This window comes from Dromaius novaehollandiae, chromosome 2 (genome assembly GCF_036370855.1).
Source record: "Dromaius novaehollandiae isolate bDroNov1 chromosome 2, bDroNov1.hap1, whole genome shotgun sequence".
NCBI lineage: Eukaryota > Metazoa > Chordata > Aves > Casuariiformes > Dromaiidae > Dromaius > Dromaius novaehollandiae.
The window spans coordinates 48409359-48428640 of NC_088099.1; the positions used below are offsets into that span (position 1 = coordinate 48409359).

A 19282-nucleotide genomic window follows, 5' to 3' on the forward strand; every position below is an offset into this window, starting at 1 on the left:
TGTTGAATGCCCCAGTCACATCATCTGCAAACAGAATGGTAATAAGTGACCTGGGGGACCAGTTACATGGCACTAATAGCAAGGCATAGAAAACAATTTAAGGACTAGTTAACCTAATTTTAATTAAGATACCGACTTCCAAGTTTCTCCAGATGTGTCAGCAAGGGCCAGCTGTGCCTTAGGGAAAGGCGAGTTGAAAGCTGAGGGTGACTGCAGTGCAGGCCGTGCCCTCACCAACAGGGCAGCATCCCACAGTGTCACCATGGCAGGCAGAGCTGAGGCTGGTAGTGGGGTCCATTGGCAGCCTTAGACACAGCAAGTGATGAACTAGGCCCACGGTCCAGCCAGGGGCTCCAGTCAGGAGCAAAAGGAGACAGGGCCAAAGTCAGGGCTGGAGACAAGCTGCAGTGTACAACCAAGGGGTCCATCCAGGAGCTAGGCTACTTGCAGTGCAGGGCCGAGGTCCATCCAGGAGACACAGCCAGAGGCAGGGCTGGGGACAGGCACACCTACAGAGTAGCTAGGGCTGGGTGCCAAAGGCTAAACTTAAATGTGTCCCCCTGGCCTGTGGGCAGAGAGTGTAGGTGGGGGTCCCAGGTGAGGCTGCTCAGGGCCAGTAAAGTCTATTAGTGCACTGAGGGGCCTGACAAGAAGTGGACAATGTCTTGCTGTTTAAGGATCTCCCTCATGGGCCCACTGTACCAATCATCCTCGCACAGCAGGTATCTCCATCGTATTTCAGCTATACCTTCATGGATCATCTGGCTGCTTACTGATGTGTTCTGCATGGACAATAGCATCAAGACTCTATTGCAGTCAATAGGAGCTTTTGCCATTTGCTTCAGTGAAGTCACGATTTCACTTACTATATAGTCAATGCACTGCTTGGAGACATGAGCCAGGGTAGAGCTTTAAAAATGAGGACCTGCACAAGCCTGTGATTTTGCAGAGCTGTCTGTGAGTTAGAACCATTGTTTTACCATTAGGAAACTTGTGATTAAAAGAGGCATGTGTGTGCCATCATCAAAACCTGCATGTTATGGGCTACATACATTCATTCATCTGTGACGGTAGATATGGTAGAAGCAGATACTCACATGGAATGGCTTTGCCTAAAGTATTAATGGTGAATGGTGGATACTCTCCATTTCAGTTTTCACTGGATGCTGGAAGGACTGTCACCCACCATATATTACAAATGTCCCCAAATGTCATCCAGGGAAACACAAAGGCAGGTAAAACACAGCAATGTAGCTCTATGAGGCTTCTTTCTGAGGACTTTTTTTTTTTTTTAAGAGCATCAGCTACAGGTGAGCTAACACACTTCAGAAACCTAGCAGCTGCCACCAGGTGATCAAGCCAGTCACAAGTACATGTCTGTTCCTAGTGGAGAAGGCTTTCTTGTGTTTGTACCTATCAGCAGCATTATGCTGACTAAATGCATACAGGCTTCTAAAACCTCAGTGTAAACTGAATTTGATCGTGTTTTGTACAACAAAAATAAAAGCCATCCCTTTCCATGTATTTCCTTTGCATCTAACAGTTGCAGGGCTGAAGGACAGTAAGTGTGTTGCTGAGTTAAATTGCTGTTGCCAAAGTTGAAATGTTGATGTTTGACCCTGTGGAATACAAATTAATTCTAAAGCGCTGGTATGAAGGACATACATACATACATATAAAATGAAAAACCTCTAGCAGCAAAAGCTAGGCACAATGCATTACTCACATACATCTGAGGTACCTGGGATCATTTCATGATTCTTCTTTTACCTCGTGGTGAATTTCTGAGAACTAGTGTATTTTTTCTCTCATTTTGTTTTTCATTACCATTACGACTTTATTTGTTGTTGTTAAATATAATTCAGTTCTCTGTACAGCCACAGAGCAGTCCATGCTGTCCTTGGGTAGCTCTTCAAAAATCTCTGAAATAAACATATTCAGGTCAGCTTTGTGCAGTATAAATGTTTAATCCTAGACATATCTAATTCAGAGCAAAATTATGGTTGCTTTCTAGAGTCCTGAATGGGAACAGTCTGAAGTCAACGAAAAAATTTCTGTTTACTCCAACGAGGCAGGATTCTAATACAATAGCCCTCAGAGATTAATACAATATGAAGTTTCTCATCTTTAGGCTCATTCTTTGAAATGAATCCAGGTTGCTAGTATTCAGGCAACATTTTTATCATCATCATTTAGCATTATAACCTATAAAAAATGAGCTAGTGGTGTCAGTTTGTTTCCTCCTCCAGCATATTCCTTGTCCACATCACAAGGCAGGCATGGATGGATTATCCTGGTGGAAAATTAGAAAGTGATAAGCAGAATGGGCAGTGTCTGCAAACTAGACCTGAACCCCTCAGGTCATCATCAGGCAGAGGGACTGCCTCAGCTTGAGACAGGTACAGATCAGCTCCCTGCCCTGAATCTAATCAACAAAGGGAGGGAAAAAAGGGAGGAAGTTCAGAATTCAGTGTTCTCAGTAATGCACCTTTCCCAAGCATTATACATGTCCTTTCAATTTATCATTGCAGAAGGCAAATCAGTGGCTCTGATTTGTTCCTAGCAGTCATAGACATCCATGGTGAAAGGCCTGAGAGCACTGGTACTGGGAAGAGGAGAGGATTAATAGAAACTTCAAAGAACATAATTGAGTGTGGGACACAAGGACTCCTGTGTGGGAGACAGAAAACATCAAGGTGCCATATGGGCCAACAGCTCTCTGGGGGCCAGGACCTGCAGGGGATCCCTTGAGCCAGCAGAGCAGGGCTTTACCACCAGGGCCCTTCCCACTGCCCTGTGTGGAAGCAGGGCAGCTGGAGGCAGCCCAGCCCTGGGCATTGGGCACTGACATGGGGATGAGGATGGGCCAAGGCTGGGCCAGGTGGTCACCTGCAGGTTGGGGGTCGGGCTCAGCAGGGCTGTGGTGGGACTGGAGCCCAGCACCACTACCATGTCACGGGGCAGGGACAGACGGCCTCAGGATGGGCTGAAATGGGGGCTGGGCAGGGTGGGCAAGGCCCAAGGGGTTGGCAGGGACAGCAAGCCCTGTTGGTGCCCTCCATCCCTGAGAGAAGGTGGGCAGCAGTAGAGCTATGCAAAACCTCAAAGTTGAAGGTGAGCAGCACATTGTTGCTCCAGGCTTTGGTGATGCATTGGGCTGTTGAATGGGCTACCATACCCTGCTGTTTTCCCAGCTCTCTGAAGCTACCGTCGTATGACAGTCCAGGGCTGGGGTTGGTGGGAGAGCACACGCTGCCTGTTCAGGGACCTCTGCTACAGGGCTGTTATCCTCCAGCAAAGGTGAGTGAGGAAGACAGGTCTGTACTGCCATCAGCAGTGCGCCCTTGGCGCAAAGGCAGCCAACCACATCCTGGGCTGTATCAGTACCAGAGTAGCCAGCAGGTCCAGGGAAGTGATTCTTTCCCTCTGTTAGGCACTTAAGAGGTTGCATCTGGAGTACATGCCTAGTTTGGGGCTCCCCAATACAAGAAAGACATAGACATACTGGAGTGAGTCCAGTGGGGGGGTCACCAAGATGGTCAGGGCCTGGAGCACAGGACGTATGACAGGAGGCTGAGAGAGATGGGTTCATCCAGCTTCAGGGAGACCTCACTGCTGCCTGCAACTACCTGATCGAAGGGTGCAGAGAAGACAAAAATCATTCTCTCTAGATATGCACAGTAAGAGGAGAGGCAACAGCCACAGGTTGGAACTTAGGAAATTTCCACTGTATATACATAAAAAGGTTTTACTGTGAGGGTGGTCAAACACTGGAACAGGGGCCCAGAGAGGTTGTGGGATCTCCCCCCTTGGAGATATTCAAGACGCGACTGGACTAGAGACCCCCAGAGGTCCCTTCCAACCCCAGTGATTCTGGGCAGCTGTGCCAACATGCCCTCCCCAGTGGAGATCTAGAAACACTCTCAGCATTGTCACATTGGTGTCATGCTCATTTGAGGAAGGAAGATTTAGAGAGAAGAAAAATGACTGAAAGGAGAAGACAACTTCCTCAAACTGAGAAGAAAGAATAGGAAAAACTATGCGGAGTTTTTCACACATGAAGGATCAGTTTCTCACTTCACATCTCAGCACCACTCCAAAGTAACCCAATGAGCTACCCTTGCCACTGTCTCCAGGGCAAGGCTACTCTTACTTCAGTTTACGTTGATATAGCTACAAATCAAATCTAGACTAGAGTATTTTCCAAAGTTATCCATAAAGCATCAGCCCTGCAATGGCCCACTGGCACTTTGCATCAGCAGTGCTCAGCGCTTCAGGTCTTACTGTAAAAGTTTACGAATGCTATAATTTGGATGGCTGTATTTGCAGTTTTGCCCCAGGTAACACTTAGAAGGCACTGCTACACTCAGAAAACTTTTTTTTTCAGACAATATACATGTATTTTTTCCAAGGACATCTGAAATTTTAAAAGCTACTTACTCTTTGAGAAGTGTCTGATCCTTTCATTTATTCCCTAAGCTGAAATCATAATCATCCCAAGGCATGTAATCGTTCCTGCAGCAACCAACTGATCTCACAGACAGATAATTCTTTCAGCTGAGGAATAAGCAGAGGGAGATGATGGATTCTTCAGAAAAAAAAGCATCCATGCAAACTTCCCCCTGCCCTAAGATAAAAAGCAGAAGAGCAGGGAAACTATATGTGTAACAATCTCCAAACTTTTTCTGAGACACTAGTAGACAAATGATAGTCCTGGTTCAGCAAAGCACTGAATTATCTGGACAATTTGAGACATGTGAAAGCAGTTAAGCAGATGTCTTTCTGAACTGAGGCCGATCTTTAACTATACCGTGTCCTCTCCCTGCCTCATTTGCATTGATCAGAAGACTGCCACTTCCTATGTGGCAGATCAGGGGAGCTAAATAGGTTTCACTGATACCACCAATAAATGCACGTCACCTACAAGGGCAAAGCGAGCATAACTCCACGTAGCACCTCCATCCCACTGCAGCTGATTCAGGCCAATCCTGGCATTGCCAGAGTGCCATTTACCCTATGGGAGCAAAGTTGGATGATGACCCCATCTCCACATCTGCATCAGGTGGTGGAGGCACTTGAGGTACACTCTCGTCCAAAATTACCTCCCTTCTCTTGCTCTCCCACTCCCCAGAGTGAGATATCGTACTCTTAAAGTAGATACAATCCAGCTCATTACACTGACTGATCAGAAATACAAAGAGCAGGTGCTTCCTTGTGACAGCATAATACAGTAGCTCTTAATCTTATATGTGCCACAGCCATTTTCACACAAGGTCAATGGCACCTATAATTAATTTACACAAGCTGAATCCTCAGCTGCCACCTTACACAGACTTGCAAATGCACAGGCTGCACAAAACTGTATTGGTAATTAATTTGTCAAGCAAATGCTAGGGAAGAACAACACTAGTAATTTCTACCATAGATATTCAAATGAAACATCTTGCCTGAGTATTTTGACATCAAAAAGTGAAACAGTGGTAGAGCAGAACAAAGAATCAGAGTCTTCCACCAGCTATTTATTGAGGGAAAGTGATTGTAATGTGCTACGGGCCAAATTCAGATGCCATATCAACACATGTTTTAACGCTGAACTTTCCTGGGCACATTTTGGCATTAAAAGTGGACATGAGATTGTACATACGCATCCTATGCGAAGAGATTCTGGAATGACATGGAATGTTAGAACTCAGTCAGAAAAGATCTGTGTAGAAAATGTGATATGTCATCCCTAAAGGAAAGATACAGATCAGCTATGGGAAATATTTGTTGCACTCTAGTTCTTTGCAAAAAAAGCAGGACTGGTCACCTTGCACCCTCCTCCTCATCTTTCTCCTCAGTCTGTCGGACACTGCCACTCTGATTACTGTCAGAGATGTTGGGAGCCTCATCATTTGTCACCAGCAATCCCCTCCACAAAAGAAATGGTTGAAAAGTTTTTTGTGTGTGTGAAATAAAGTTTCATTTAAGAAATAGTGCTTTGGTGAAACGGCCGTGTTCTGCCAGTAGACTTTCAGCAAATTGAAAGTGGGATTCCCTGGCTTTATGACTATGCAGTGGGCTTCAGTACTCTCATAGTCACTGTCCTGGGACACACCACGAGATAGAATGGCCCAGCTTTGGCCCTACGCTCTCTGGATCCATGACTCAAAGCAGCCAGCCCAGCAAGAACTACTAATGGTTGCTGCTCCAAAAGCTTAGTCTACAGGCTCTGTAAACCTCAACTCTCGCTGAAGATGTCAGGGCTTTCAAACTCTTTGCCACTGATCTGGGATTAATTTCTGGAACTCCATTTGGTTTTCGGCTCCAGTCCTGCCCAAGTACTGTGTCTGAAAGCCACAGAAGTTGCAGAGAGTTTGGGAGCCTTGGTGAGGAATTATAGAATTTCCAGTTTTGGTAAAGAAACTGTATTTCAAAACCTGATGTTCCAGGGTCCAGACTTCCACCAAAACCTACCAGAGGTCTGGGCCAGCTGAACTGAAGAAACTGCAATTGCACAGTTCAACATCCCAAACAATGTTTCTTGGGTACCACTGCTGGGAAAGCCCTCACCTTAGCAGTCAAAAAGGACCAACAGACTAGGAAAATGGAATTCCTGCAGGCCAAGGAGAGGAGAGGGAGGGATTCTCCCTTGTGTCAGAAGTTAGGCAGAGCATTTCAAACCTTGCTGACAATAGGAGAATACCACAAACAATCTGTTCTGGCATGAACTATGAGAAATACATTCTTAGATGTATTCATGACAAAAGATTGGACAAATTGCATCACTACATAGAAAGATGAAGAGTTATTTGACAGTAGCAAAAAAGTTGCTTCAGTTTCTGTGAGTATTGCCAGTTAGGGTACTATTGCCACACGAAATAGGCCTTCTCATCATCAAGTTGATCCATTTTCCTGGCTTGTGTGCCCTAGGATGATTCAGTGTGGTAAAGTAGTGTATTTCTGAATGAGTGCTGATAGAGCAAGCAAAGCTCTTACTTAATTAGGGAAGCATAAATGTCATCCATAAATACTTAATACATTCTCAGTCGTTAACGCCACTAATCTTTCTCTCCTTTTTCCTCCATCAGACATTTCCTCTTCATGTATTTTTTTTTGTAAAAATGATGAGTGGTATCTCGTCACTGCTGAATGTTATTGAAGCTAAGCAGTCAATGACCTCTATAGGTCTTGCTGTTACTAACTGGCATTTTAGTGGAGATAACAAAATCCTTACGTATGAAAAGAAAAAATGGGACCGTTCAAATATTCAAGGCAAAGTTGCCTGCGGAAATTAAATGGGCATTCTTTTTAACTCATGCTAATAGAGCGTTGCAAGCTGGAGACACCAACACATGTTGTCACTGACATTTTCGATGTAGAGTAAATCAGCCGAAACATAGGATCAATTGTTCCAAAACTACTGCATAAAAAAATAGCTATCTGTCTAGTTAAGAATCCTTGAAGAGAAATATGTCCTTTGGGGAAAATATGTAAGAAGAGAAGGAGGATAATTTGGAAACAACCTGCTCACCGTTAAAACTTCTTTGTATCTCTTTTTAATTAGTTTATAGCCCAATGCATAACAGTTTTCATGTATATATAATTTTGTTCTGTTTATTTCATGTAAATGAAGATTTTCCAGTAATCAGTATTAATGCTTCATCCTTTTTTGACTTTTATGAATTTATTGTCATTGGAGATACTTTTTGGCAGCAAAGTTTCCCACAGGTTAACTATGCTCTGTAGAAATAAACAAACTCCCATCAGTATAATACTTTTGTCATCCTCTCTCTTTAGTGCTTTTTTCTCTTACACAATCCCGACCTTTCTCCATGTCCCATTTTTTAATTCTACTTTGATTTTATTCTCCAGAATTCATACGCACACAGGAAGAAGCATTTCCAGAATGTTATCCCTTCCAACATTAAATGCACTGCAAAGAGACGAAACTCAGTAACAGCAAACAACAATCTGTGTTGTACAGTCATGTAGAAATGACTCAAGACTAGACCAGCAAACCTTGTTACTAGTCTTTACAAGACCTTTGTTAATATAGCTCTGATTGTGGAGTTTGCTTCCTGATTTTTGATACATGCCATTTCACAATAACACCTATCACTACTCATTATTAATCTAGCTGTAGTTCCCCGTTCTCTGTAATACTTATGTAATATCTCCTCCTGAACAGAACATAATGAAACAATGAAAAAGAGAGAAGTAGTAAAAGTAAAAAGGAGTATTTGGAAGAGGCAAGCAAGAAATACACTTCATAAGGGCTGAAAGGTACGAAGACTTTGAAAACAGTGAGAGGAGATGAGGCGATGCGTATCTCCTGGAACAGCAAACTCCACACAAAACTTTCACAAAAGCATATACATATAGAAACACGTGTATAAATATATATAAAACAAAAACCAACCAACCAAAAAAAACCACAAGATCTGATAAAACAGAAACACCCTCTGCTGCTTTACAGACGACTGTTGATCAAGACGAATTCATGAATATCAGATCGCTGAGAGGCCCAGTAAATTGGAACTGTGCTCTGTGGGCAGAAGAATGAACAGTGGCTATGATGATAGATGCATTTGTTTAGCTTTGCCAGGCACAGCCACGGTGGGTTTGTGTTAACAGGAGGATGGAGCACAAAGATTTTGCTGTCTTGTCAATCTGGAAAGTATAGCCAGGAAACTGGAGCTGTTTGGATACCCAGCCATTTCATAAGCTGCTGATAAGATTAATCACCATTTCACCACAGTATTATTATCGTTAATGCTGATGTAGTTTTGAAATACATGCAAATGAGAGATTGAGAAAGCCTGATACAAACTAGAAATTTTACTGCTGTATCCAACTATGAGTAAGAAATGCTTGGGAAAACACGATGTATAAGTAGACAAGATGAGATAAAAAAGCCACGTTCAAGGGATTTTTTTTTCAGACTTCCCCCATATAATACTTATTGACAGTAGGTCATCTTGCTCTGCCAAAGGATAAATAAAATTGTACTGTGGACCCAGGTAGCAGGATCTGTCTCCAGCCTGTTGTTCTGCATTTGTACCCTGGTTCAATGATAAAGGCATGAGAATTCCTGTGTCAGTTTCTGCTTTACTAATTTAGCGGTATCTTCTAATAATTTCAGAGTAGTAACTGCTCAGTGGGATGAAACTGGCAATGTAACAGTGTTTAATGGGTCCAAACTAAACAATCATCTAGTGTGACAGTCAATATAAACAATTAAAAATACAGAATGGGCAAGAAGTAATCATACAGATCTCATCCTGATTATTCTACAATTACCATAAAACAGATATATCCCAATATTATCTAAATATATCTCTGTCTGCTGCAGGATCAGTCGTCGAAGGACTGAATACACGGAAGTTATATCCATAGACTGTGACAGGATGGGTAACTTCAAAAGGACAAAAAGTAGAAAAAGTAGACTGGCTTCCACAGGGCAGGTTTGGGGATTAAGAAGAGGGACCAAGAGCCAAGAGATCTGGCTTTGAAATCCCATCTCTTTCACTCACCTCCTGGGATATTATGAACAAGTTATCGCTTCTCTTTGCCTCGATTTCCTTGCGAGTAAACTGGGGCTGCTGCACATGTGATGGGATGTGACAATCCTAATTTAATTGCCAGCTGAAAAGCTTTTCAGAATCTCATATGAGAATGCTACAGAAGTGCTGTAGGTAGAGCTTCTATTCACAGGCTTATGAGGGGGAGAACCAACCCGTTATTTGTTTAATGAAAATTACATTTACTCACAACTTAGATTACTTCTTTCCACTCTCAAGAGAGAAAGTTTGAGTTAGTAGCTGTTGGGAAACTTCAAAATCATTGCAGTGGCAAATAAAAACTAGCTATGTGGCCATTATGCTATCACCCAACTAGAAATGCAATACGAGGATTGCCAAATTACCGGTTGGCTGATGCTTCAAAAACAAGGACAAATACTGTATTGAAATTCAGTAAGGAAGGAGACCACTTCCAAAGCACAGTAATTATATTCTGAACTCCACACAGTAATTGTTTGATGGTTTTCAGCTGTAAAAATATGCTAATGGGATCAATAAACAAAGAGAAAAAAGACTTTGAAACAATGATGAATACAGATAAAGTAGCCCAGTGAAGCAGAGACGTTTCCAGATTGCAGCCAAACACGCGCTAGGAAGCATTGCAGTGACTTGCCTTGATACAAAGAAATAAGCGCCCAGCAATAGACCTTAAAGCTGCACCTACAGAGAGAGAAAAACTCAATGTTAGAGGCAAGAAATGTGAAGTTGAGGCAGACAAATCTGTATCATCTCATCTCATTTAGAGTCACTAAATACTTTTGACATTTCAGCCAAAAACATATTAGCTATGCAGCTATACTTTTCAAAAACACTATGAAGGAGGCCTATCTTTTCAGCCTGTGGTACCTCATTATTCATCTGGATGCCTTCATTTCATACATTTTCCTCGGCTCTGCAAAAAACAGGATCCATCATTATCTGACTGGGTTTTCCCGAGCAATTCTGTCCCTACTGGGAGATTAACAACAAAATTCCCTCAGTTTTCTCCTCAGACACTGCCTGAAATGGCAAAGTGCTATGCTTCTGTTTTCCTTGCCCTCAGTATATCAACCAATATTGCTCACCAGTTATATCCACACAGATATGATATGATATGATATAAGTGTTTATATTCCCGGGCTGAGAAAGAACAAAGACACAGTGTCTGGTCTGGTTCACTGCAGTGGCTGAAAATTGGTTAACTTCATCTCATTCAAAAAGCTGGCTTAGATGCTAGAAAAACCTGCTGAGTTCATCTACTGTGAAGCTTAAGCCAAGAACCAGAAATGTCATTGCAGTAGATTGTAAACCACAGGGCCAAGAGGAGGAGGAGGGAAGAAGAGAGGACGTGCTCTTAAAAATACATACACTCTTCACCAGAAAGTCAGAGACTGGCCAGGCAACGCCATCAAGCTGTCCTTTTAACTCTGGGTCCTCACATTCTCCTCTGACCACCCTGGCTTGCAGAGGTGCTCTCATGGCCCAGGCAGCTGCACCTTTTGAAGCGTGTAAGGGGAAGTTAGCAACGCAATTGCCACAAAGGGAGGTGGGTCATTCTGTGTTGTGTGGATTTCAAAAGAGGCTCGAGGAACGATGGGTTGGCGGCTTTACCCAGTGTGGTGTTTACCAACACAAACACAGGTTTGTTACTTCAAATTACCAATCATGAATGTGAAGACGGCTGGTGTGAAATGTACACAGGGCTTGGTGTGGATAAAAGGCACATGTAAAAGCATCTAGCAGACAGCCACTGATGTTAATTAGTTCCCCCTTATCTCCCAGAGACCCCTCTTCTCTGTCTGACAGAACAGAAATCTTGTCTGAAAAGCAACCACAGGCAGAGCTGGTGCTTTGAGATGTGCATTGAACTAACACCAAATAGGCTACAAGAAACTGAAAATGGGTAGAGAGTGGCTGTGAGCAGGGTCAGATTGTTGGATGGGTCCCATTTAACAAATGGGGGGAAAAGGGCTCACATCCCAGGTGAGATCACAAATGTTTCATTGGTGCGGGGTTAGGAAAGGGGTAGCACTCCAAAGATACTCATTCCTTCACACTCTTGCTTTCTTTTACACTGTCCTTGAAAAGAGAAAAAAAGAATAGTGCAGAAACATTTTTTTAATTATAGGATCAAAACAAAACAGGCTTAAAAATACTATCAACCCATGGACTTTTCAATCCGTCATGCAGCAGAAGGGCAAAGTAGGTCATCTTAATATTCTTCTAACCAAGTACTGCACTAGTCCAGTGTGCTTCTTCACTGTCTCCTCCCTCAGTATTTACGCCTCATACAGTTTATTTCTGTTTCCTTCACTGTAACACAATCAACCTTCTGCAGTTCCAAGAATGAAACAATTCAATCAAATCATCGCTGTTACGTATAACTCTGCAAGTATGCACTTGTGCTGTCATTTTCAGGTTTAAACTAGACATCTTATGCTGGGAATCCCATAGGAAGAATGGTGCTCAGGGTTACTCTGACAATTTACATGCAGGACAAATTATGGACAAAACTGAAAACCCAATGTGTGTATCTCTAAAAATTTCTGAAAAGATGACTGCTTGGATCAACTGTGAGCAAACACTATGTTAATTTAAAGGGACTTAACTAACTCACTGAGGTCCACATGTAATCTTATCTAATCTGATACAGAATATCTGATATAACTGAAACACTGACAAGAGATCTATGCTTGCTTGCTTTTCTTCCCATTATTTAAATGTTCACTCTGAGAAATAATTCTAATAACATGAGCAGTATGTGGGACTGTACATTATGTTGCAAAGAGGTGACAAATCAACTAACTGAATGTAGTTAAATGCTGCATTACTGTAGAACATAAAAGGCTGAAATGGGAAAGTTACATTAACCAAATTAGATTGTTTTGTTCATAGTTGCTTTTGCTTACTGTTTGCAGCACAGAATATACCCACTTTCACACTTGTTATGTGTCCAGCAAAGAAATTCTAAACTCAAATGGACCTCTAAGGCACTATGGCAGAAAATGCATGTTTTTCAGCACTCAGAATTTATCCACTGAATTATGCATTAGCTAATTAACTTGTGATTCTTACGAAAGACATAAGGAGAATATTAATCCAGGGATTGCACAAGGTACTCCTCTGAAACAGAGAAGATTCCTGTTTGATATTCCAAAGCCTCGCATTCACTGGGGTTCAGGAATGGCACGGATCTGAGCAGCTGGCTCTGTTTACCCAGCAAAAGAACATTAAAGGCAGCTCCTTGTTCCCTGAGTGACAAACGCAACGGAAAGCAGCATGTTTTACATATCAGAGATGTCAGAGTCTGAAGCAGTGCAAGCAAGCATCAGATGTTGCTATACATCACAGTAAAACAATTTATAATTCCTTGCAGGGCAGATCACTGGGACTTTTGGAGACTGATAGCTTGAATGCACCTGTGTGTGTATGCATATGCATGTGAGTATATAGAGACTACGACTGAGTCACAGGTATGATTAGGAATAAATAATAAGACAGAGGCACAGTGCAATAAATCTGCTATTTGCCTCAAGCTAATATTTTTTTCCCCACATTGCATACCATCCTCTATTAGTATCCCAAATAAGATCCTCAGTTTTCCAGGCAAAATTGTTGTCATAGGCAACATACTGGCCAAAAACAGTACAGGTATGCCTCTGAAAAGAAACACCTGTACTACCAGCTAGAAATGGAAACCTAGCAGAGGTTTCCTTGTCAGACCAGCATTGTCAGATGCATCTAGCATTACTCTAAAATTAGAGGCAAAATTAGTAGCAGAGAACAGAATACTACAGAAGTGAAAAGCTGATTCAGGAGCTTTACTCCCATCTAGGTTTTTATTCATGATTCATTGGCTGATATAAAAAAAGAACATGTCTCAAACACTGTACAAATTATCTCTATACAACAGCTTTATAGCAGACAAATCTCCTTTGCTCATTTTGGCCCTCCAAGCCTACTTTGTGGCTGTCTGCACAGATAAATGGATAGTTTATATATATACGTACTTCAAGGGGCCCAGTTTTCTACCATTTAACTGTAGTTCCTCCTAGGAAAATGGAGTTACAGTAACTAGGTTCCTTATTAAAGAGCTGTTAGATTCTCTCAGTAAAATGAAAATCCTATCCAATATGCACTCTTAGCCATTCCTCTGGCCAGCACCTTATGAAAATCTAGTGTTTGAAGGGACCCTCCCTTTGCTTAAATCCCTGGCTATTTTAACAGTCATTTCTTTAACTGCCTTTCTCCCTTGGGTAGAAGATGTTACAGTTTCCCTGGCAGCTTCCCAGTGGGATATGTCACAGTTTCCAGGGTAGTTTCACACTGTTGATGTGACTGACATTTCTTAATGCAGCAGGACTGTGTTCACATAAACAAAGATTTTTAGGTTCTGAGGATCAGACAAATTCCTTTTTCTTCTCAGAACTCAATATACTTCTTAGCAGAAAAGGGTCCCAGGCCAAGACTGATCAGCAGCAGTGAGCACAAGGACTGAAGGTTTATCCAAATCCCTGACTATGTGAAGAAATAAAACCATCAGAAGCTTCTGGCACAGAGTGCTGAGAAACCACAGCTTCCAGCTGCATGTTTGGTCTACCTCTTCCCACAGCCAAGTGGCATGACTATTAGCGAGGAGCTGTTGCCTCTTCCCTCTGAAATACTCCCAGAGCTCCCTCTGCCCTCCAGTCTCTGACCTACGTGTCTTTCAGCTCTGTGCCGCAAGATACCATATCTCCATGTAAGCAGTAAATGGCCTTGCAGATGTGAATTCCACCTACACACTACTGCCTGTCCTTGAAATATATATCACTGGGGAAGGTGGGGAAGTGTTTATGCATAAAGGCAGTAGAGATAAGAACAAAGGAGCACTTTTAGGACCATGTGTCCACACATCTTCGGCTCCACATGTGATCTCTGAACTGGGAAGAAAGTTAGGTTAGCACTTACAGAGCTTGAGGGCTGTTTGTTTTTTAACAACACAGCTGAAGTGTCTAACCTTTCCTAATAAGGTTGCTTTTACAGTTAAGGTCTTTATACTAACTCAGGTTTTAACTTGCAAAAGAAGTATGCTAGGGACTTTAAATATGACATTTCATTTAAACAAATGCAATGGCTGTTGTAATATATATGTAGTGCTAACATGAGTGTTACCCATGTGAGCAAAGCCGAAATCATTTTCCCATTAGAAAGATCTTGGCAGTGAAGAGCAACATCAGACAGCAGCAGCAATCTAGCTTGAAATTCAGCGTTGCCTGGTAATAGTCAGCCAGCAAAATTAGAATAGTCCAAGATGAAACAAATTGGTTGGATAAAATTCAAGTAACAGCCTCTAATCATGAAATCATATACCATGGAGAGAGAGTTCTTTATGATCTCAGCTGGTGATCTACTTACACTCAGCTTTTGCTCTGGACATCTAAAGGCGAGAAAGCTTTCTGAACAGTACTGTAGAGATCTTATGCAGAAAATTCCCTGTTTTGAGCTTAACAACGAAGTGCAGTGCTCACAGAAAAGCTTAACGTTAGGTTAAAATGCAAGCAATACCTGATCAGGCCAAAGAACTGACAAGTGGAGCAGCCCTGTTTCCTACTGTTCATCTACCGAATTAGTCAAGTATCTCACCAACAGTAACAGACCAGCTTCTGCACAGGCAGAGAAGGGTCTAGCCACCCTGATATTTTAGCGGTAACAAACTAGCTAGGCTGGGTCCTGGAGAGAGTTCAGTCACTGTATCACAGAGCCTCAAGCCCATTCATTCATTCTGCTTCTCAGGCAGCTATTAGCCCTGCTGTAACCAGAGCAGGCTCCGCACTGTGATCACAGTCACAGGGTGGTACAACCGATACAGCTGAAGGACAGGTTATAACAGCACAGTGTTTGTGTAGTTGTACTGTTTGTGGTGCATGGAATAGCTTGGTCAGTACTGACTTGGCTATCCCTGCATTTCACTGCAGTTTTCAGATAAACCCTACACTTCACGTAGGAAGTCAAGCAGGAAGTCAAATGTGGTCTTCAGCTGAAGTTGGTGTCTCACAACTCAGTTTAGGGTTTCACCCACAAAAATTATTTCTCCAGAATATTAAAGCTCAGTCCACAGACAGTTTATTCACTTTCCTGCCATTTATCTGACTGTGGAAGCCAAATATCTTTTCTTGCAGAAGAAACCTGACGATATCAAAGTCAACAGCTAGAAGGCCTTAAAGGCAGTCATGCCTTTGTGCATAATGTGGATTTAATGCCCATCAATTCCCTGTGACAGCTGCTCTTCAATTATCTAGAGATTTTCCTCTCATGGTGTTGTCTTTTATAATTTGACTGCAGAAGCCTTGGTTATGGAAAGCATTTAGAGTGTTTGGCAAAATCTTAATAAGGGGAAATTGATGAGGGGTTTGCGGACAAAGTTAATTTCTACAGCAACATCTATAGTGCTTCATTAATACAACTCAAGAAAACTGTCCACAAGGAATACAATCTCTCATCTGTGCACTTTAGTGGGAGGAGCTAGTAAGTCAGCTTGGTATTTTGAATTTGGTCTCATTGCCTTCAGCTAGTTCATAAGTTTAAAATATTCAACAGTACTACAGCAGCATGACAGTAAATATCAAATACGTAAAAATGAACTCAATTTTTTGAACTGAACTTCATTAATTGGAAGCAGGTTTAAGAAATTACTTTGTAATGCATAGAAATTAAAAGCACTCAGGAGATGGTGCTTTAAAGTTGTCTCTAAGGGCAGGAGGATATAATCATTTTTTGCAGTCCACATCCAACACCCAGATTTTTATCTGCTAGAATTTTCAGTCCCAAAAGACTATTAGGTTCCTTAGGCTAACCCAAAATAGGCATTAGTAAATCATACATCCCAAAGGTTTGCAATATATCTGTGAAATCATTAAACTGGTGAAAATGGTCCTGGAAGGGACCCTAAGAGTCACCTAGCCCATTCCCAATTCCATGTAGCAGGTGTATAACTATATTTCTATTGCTGAGATTCACGTAACTGATTTTTAAACATCTTCAGTGATGGAAATTTCACAATCTCCATGGGGAAACCATTTCAGTGCTTCACTCTCCTTACTTTTAGTTTGTGCTAATGTCTAGGCTCAGTCTGCCTCTCTCCAAATCAAGTCTATGGTTTTCTTTTCTTGCCCAGCACAGGGAAGATTATGCCTTTCCTCTTAGAAGCACCCTTTAAATATGTAAAGATTATTGTCATGTCTTTTTTGATCTAAACAGCCTCAAATCTTTCAGCCCTTAAATGGCAATAACATGACCACTAATTAAAATTTCAGGAGCTCTAAAAAGGATATAAGGACTTTTAACCCTTTCACTGTACCTCACATACCATTTCATTTAGTTTTTCAGTGTTTTTTTCAGTATTGGATACAAGAGAATATAATGAAGAGAATTCCTCTTTCCTGAAAAACTTAGGTGAAGAACATATTTGAATGAAGACTTTATAATACCACCCTTGATTTTCACGAGGAAGGTAACAACAAAATAAAAATTGCCCAGCCAGAGCTGAGAGCCAGACTTTACATTCTTCCAAGAGAATGTAGTACAGTCATTTTATTTCAAAGACTACAAATTTGGTAAGATTTTCTTGTTGTCCTAATTAGACCCATGGGAACCCACAGGACTCCCACATTCCTTTGTATATGGAGATATAATGTTTGAGTCTCAGTAGAGCTGACTGGTTAGGAATTACAAAGTCTTACAAACAGGCACAAATACCAGGATATTGCATCTCAGAAATATCTTTAAATAAGAAAGGCCAAAAGCATAAGACATTCCAAAGTTCGTAATCAGTGCCTGATACATGGTACATTTTCTTCACTTCTTCTGCTTCTGCCTGCTTTATTCTGTATTTAAGTGAGGGAAAAATGCACACTCATAGTAATACACTTATAAATCACTCCTGATAAGTGACATTATCCTTTTATGCATAAACAAACAGGTCTCATACTTGGGGCGGTATTAACCTTGTTTATGACACCATCTGTTAAGAGGCCGCAGGATCTGGGATCATCAGTTTGTGGTGGTTTTATTTTAATGAATATTCAATGAGTGTAACCAGACTACATGAGCAGGCTTACATTATATATATAATGTGCACAACAGCAGAGTTTACTTACGATTTGGGGAGTTACACTTGAAACTATTGAGCAAGTGGGGAATCCCATGAACTAAGAGCTGCACGGTTCCTCTTGTTACATGTCTCCAGGAGATGAATTGAACCAGAGAAGGTTTGTTCTGTGTAAACATATGTAATGTGGGTGGGTCGACACTGGGTTGACTGTGGGAGCAGAAATGATGACACTTTAGGGAGGAATGTCCACAATTTAGAGAAAAGGAAGGGAGATTCAGTTATCCAACCAGACAAAACAGCCAAGTCAAAATGCTTTGATATGGTATTGCAATATTTATATCATCTTCATGCAATGTTCTGCTGCAGTAACTACAGAGTATTGTCATGTACAAAACAAATTTGGAGTGACTACTAAAGACAGATCAGTCCTACTGTGTCTGTCTCATGATGCAGGAGCAGGATGGTAATTCCATTAGAAGTACATTCTGATTTCTGTCCATGGCATCCCTATTTTCCCTCTTCCCTAGTCATATCATTCCCAGAACTGCATTTATTTGTGATTGTCCCAGAAACTTGCAGACTGCCTACATCATTATCAAAAACTTGGGATATCTAGAATACGGTGGCTTAAGTAAGATATAGATTCCTATTAGTGTAATATTACCAGTTTAGAGACAGATCAAGTCATACTAAGCCTTCCAGTATATCATGAAATATTGCTTCCAGGAAATTAAAATTTCAACAGCAGGGTGTAGATCTAGATACTTCTTGCTTCACCAGGTGATAATGAAGGAAAAAAAAAAAAGAAGCCTCTGAAAGTAATTATGTTAGCCCATTACTGACAGGAGGTGAAGAAAGTACAATGAAATCTGCCACAAATGACCATTCTAGCAATCAACAAATGCTGGTGGTTTGAAAAAGAAGAAGAAACTGAGGTATGTTTCAAAAGACAAAGACAAGCAGGCAGAACCTGACAGTGCATGAGAAAAAAAAAAAAAAAAATCATTTCAGCCACGATTTTCCAAGAACAAAGTTTTACCTGAAACCAAACCATCTCCTAAAACTGGCTTAGTAACTGATAACAAGCACAAGAGATGCTGCTAACTTGACCTAGACAATTTCATCCAGGTGCTAGTGTAGGAGACATACTTGCTTTACTTAAATGTGTTCACAGAGTTAAGAAGAAAATTCTTCAATTGCTCATCCTCAAGAAGACAAAAGAAACGAGTTGGATTAGCAGTCCAATAGTTAAGTTATACATAAATAATTAGGAAATAAATAAAGCTCCATATTTAGTTTTACCTTTCCAGGATTAACAGAAAAGGGAATATACAATAAACTTCTCCCTCTCCCTTTTTCTTCCCCACCCAACAAGTTTCAACAAATGCTCCCTGTGAATATTTCGGTTTGAATGGCCAAGAACTGTTGCCTCCCATCATTTGAAAAAAAAAGTCTTACTAGCGATGGGAACGCTGCTGGATGGACTGGAGCTTTTTTTATATTGTTTCTAGGTAAAACTACTTATTTTTTCAGCCACATTTCCAGAGATCACTACGTACAACTTTAGCAGAAACTTCCCTCTCAAAACTAAGCCTAAGGCATACAGATAGGAAATTACAGCTTCAGTCGCTGAAGTATAGCAAAGCTT

At 41.4% G+C, this 19282-nt stretch overlaps 1 long non-coding RNA gene across 1 annotated transcript; it reads right to left on the reverse strand.

Moving 5' to 3' along the window:
* Positions 1-10005: 10005 nt before the first annotated feature.
* LOC112979685 (uncharacterized) lies at positions 10006-18094 on the reverse strand. The gene is made up of 2 exons (XR_003258246.2): positions 17681-18094; positions 10006-10223 (listed from the first exon to the last, which is right to left on the reverse strand). It is a non-coding gene; the product is annotated as an uncharacterized LOC112979685 (long non-coding RNA).
* Positions 18095-19282: the final 1188 nt, after the last annotated feature.